At 41.8% G+C, this 3,548-nt stretch overlaps 1 protein-coding gene across 1 annotated transcript in view; it reads left to right on the top strand.

Annotated features, from left to right (window-relative positions):
- minar1 (membrane integral NOTCH2 associated receptor 1) overlaps nt 1-171 on the top strand; it is a 46,297-nt gene extending 46,126 nt beyond the window's left edge. Inside the window, exon 4 of the mRNA XM_065012243.1 lies at nt 1-171. This exon is cut by the window's left edge and continues 794 nt beyond it. The gene's annotated coding sequence lies outside the window, so the exon portion shown is untranslated.
- Nucleotides 172-3,548: the final 3,377 nt, after the last annotated feature.

Genomic DNA, 3,548 nt, shown 5'->3' with positions numbered 1-3,548 from the left:
CGACAGCTGGATTTGTTTCTGTACACAGCTTCTGATATTTTTATTTTAGTATAATTGCTGTATAATGTATTTTAATGAGAGTTATTTTTGGATGAATTATCTGGTAGAATGTGATGAGGTGCACCAGATATTATTTATCTTTATCTATTATAATAATAACCAGAGTTTTAATTCATGGGATTTTGTGCAATGCCTTTTCTAAATAGACATATACAGTATATTGAAGTACTGTAGTTGAAATAGACGAATAACAGACAGTACATACAGTAGATTGTAAAAACAATATAAAACACTACAGAGCCTGAATGTATTGAAAGTAGCATTACTCACAGAGAGAGCAAAACACACATATCATTTCTCATCGTCTCTTGAACAGAATTAAGTTGAATGTTGCTCTCCTTTCCTTGCTTTAGATAGTTTAACTACTAGCCAAAAGCACATAGCTGCAGTAGGGAGCTCTGAAGTAGGGAGCTCTGCAGTAGGGAGCTCTGCAGTAGGGAGCTCTGAAGTAGGGAGTTATTCTCTGCCTTGTGACAGTGTTTAATACAGTAAATACTTGACGTTTCTACTGTTGACTAACTGAGCACCTCTGGGAGAGACACTCATATTAGTTCAGTCACTGGGAGAGACACTTGTATTAGTTCAGTCAGCGGTATCGACTGCACCAATCTCCCAGGCTGTCAGAAACACTAACACTTGCAGAAGCTTCTTATGAGGTGCTGTGTCACCTTATAAACATTCATAGCACCTTCTATAGAGCATTATGACATGTTGAATTAATTACGCAATACGACACAATAGGTTATGATGTATCGTGGATGTATGACATCTTAGTAGCCCTGTGCCTCGTTGCTTTACTTTACAGTTTGGTAACGGTCCATGACTGCATTCCAATGTGGTTTGAATGTGCTATGAATGTTTATAAGGCATTGTAACACTTCGTAAGAATCTGATTCAAGTAAAGAAACAGTCCCTCCACTCAAGCCCTGCCTACCCATCTAGTCTCCTAAGAGGCCTTAAAACCACTGAATGCAAACTGCCTGCCGTTAAGGCTGTGTCCCAATAGTTTTGAAGAACGTCCTTGTCTCATCATCAACTGTAGCGGTGGTGATGAAAGGTTGGGGAAGCTATTTCATAGTTCTGGGACACAACGTGAGATTCACATCTCCACTCATGAACCTGAGCTCAGAGACAGTACGCAAACCAAGATGGCCGATCACACACACGTCACCCAGTTAACAGTAAATCAGGGGATGCTCTACTCCAGTCCTCCTTGGTTTCCCTCTCAAGTTAGTTCATTTAGGCCGTGTTCCAGGCTGACTACTTTGCAGACTCCTGGCAGATATCAAAACGCCTGGATAGATGTTTAAGATATCAGCAAACCACATCCTATGATGTAGCAATCTGATGCCTGACTGCAGTCGATGACGTGGCAAGCAACCGTTGGTTGATGCAATGCAACGTCTGCAATGTAGTTGGCTTGGAACACAACCTTTTATGCTAGTGATTTATGTGCCACTTCAGGTGTTCCTGGCACAAATGGGAGAGAACATTGTCTTACTGCAAAAATTAACATGAGGAAGTACGCACTTCAGGTTGTAAACAATTTCTCTTGTTTGATATAATCATTCAAAAGTAGACACAATAACCTGATAATGAAGCACTGGACCACTCAGTTTGATGTCAGGTTTGCCCGTTAGGAGAGGACTGGAGTTGAGCCCCCCACCTAATGGGTGAAGGGTGAAGTTACTGCCGGTTGACGTTTATTGTCATGAGTCTTGTTCTGGAGCAGAATTGGGCGAATCCTCCTTAGATGGGTCAGATGCGAAGTCAAAATGGTCTATATTGTAAAAATGTTATTTAATGTTAGGGTTAGGCATTAGGGTTAGCAGTGTGGTTAACGTTAGGGTTAGGCATTAGGGTTAGCAGTGTGGTTAACATTAGGGTTAGCAGTGTGGTTAACGTTAGGGTTAGGCATTAGGGTTAGCAGTGTGGTTAACATTAGGGTTAGCAGTGTGGTTAACATTAGGGTTAGCAGTGTGGTTAACGTTAGGGTTAGGCATTAGGGTTAGCAGTGTGGTTAACATTAGGGTTAGCAGTGTGGTTAACATTAGGGTTAGCAGTGTGGTTAACATTAGGGTTAGGCATTAGGGTTAGCAGTGTGGTTAACATTAGGGTTAGCAGTGTGGTTAACGTTAGGGTTAGGCATTAGGGTTAGCAGTGTGGTTAACATTAGGGTTAGCAGTGTAGTTAACGTTAGGGTTAGGCATTAGGGTTAGCAGTGTGGTTAACATTAGGGTTAGCAGTGTGGTTAACATTAGGGTTAGCAGTGTGGTTAACATTAGGGTTAGCAGTGTGGTTAACATTAGGGTTAGCAGTGTGGTTAACGTTAGGGTTAGGCATTAGGGTTAGCAGTGTGGTTAACATTAGGGTTAGCAGTGTGGTTAACATTAGGGTTAGCAGTGTGGTTAACGTTAGGGTTAGGCATTAGGGTTAGCAGTGTGGTTAACATTAGGGTTAGCAGTGTGGTTAACATTAGGGTTAGCAGTGTGGTTAACGTTAGGGTTAGGCATTAGGGTTAGCAGTGTGGTTAACATTAGGGTTAGCAGTGTGGTTAACATTAGGGTTAGCAGTGTGGTTAACGTTAGGGTTAGGCATTAGGGTTAGCAGTGTGGTTAACATTAGGGTTAGCAGTGTGGTTAACATTAGGGTTAGCAGTGTGGTTAACGTTAGGGTTAGGCATTAGGGTTAGCAGTGTGGTTAACATTAGGGTTAGCAGTGTGGTTAACATTAGGGTTAGCAGTGTGGTTAACATTAGGGTTAGCAGTGTGGTTAACGTTAGGGTTAGGCATTAGGGTTAGCAGTGTGGTTAACATTAGGGTTAGGCATTAGGGTTAGCAGTGTGGTTAACATTAGGGTTAGGTTTAAAATCAGATTTTATTACTTTGTGGCTGCGCCCTCTAGTGACCACTCTGCCGAGCTGCCTCCAGAACAAGATTCAGGATGAAAAACGCTGACCTACGAAGATGCCTCTAGATGCTGATCTTGGGTCACTTTAGCATTTTCCTCACCGATGGATTGGGGAGGGGAAGCTGATCCTAGATCTGTACCTAGGGGAAACTTCTCCCCTGAGCCGTGTAATGATTACCCAGTGGATTTGCCTTCAACACAGGAACTGTGAGCCGCAGCACACTGTAGTAGTCTGTAAATAGTTAGATGCACACATCATGGCAACAGGTGTAAACTGGAATATACCACAATAAAGGACAACTGTTCTGACTGTTACTGTGTCTGTGTGACTGGACCTCTCTCTCGCAAAGTAGCAACTTTTGTTTTTAGGTGTCCTTTGAAATGAATATTGGCTGTGTGAAGTGGTTGTCATACTTACTCTTTATTGTTTTGTGATGCTTTTTTATCGTTCACTTTTTTGTCTTCAGTTCGAAGAAGAGGTTCAGTGGAGCCTGTGGTTTTCTGAGGGTTTTATTATGTTTTTATCTAGCTGTTCATTATTCATTTATGAGATTCTTTTTAGTGTTCTTCAGTTCATT

Source organism: Oncorhynchus nerka, linkage group LG27 (genome assembly GCF_034236695.1).
Source record: "Oncorhynchus nerka isolate Pitt River linkage group LG27, Oner_Uvic_2.0, whole genome shotgun sequence".
NCBI lineage: Eukaryota > Metazoa > Chordata > Actinopteri > Salmoniformes > Salmonidae > Oncorhynchus > Oncorhynchus nerka.
Note: the sequence above shows the minus strand (reverse complement) of the source record. Positions and strands in the feature narration are given on the sequence as shown.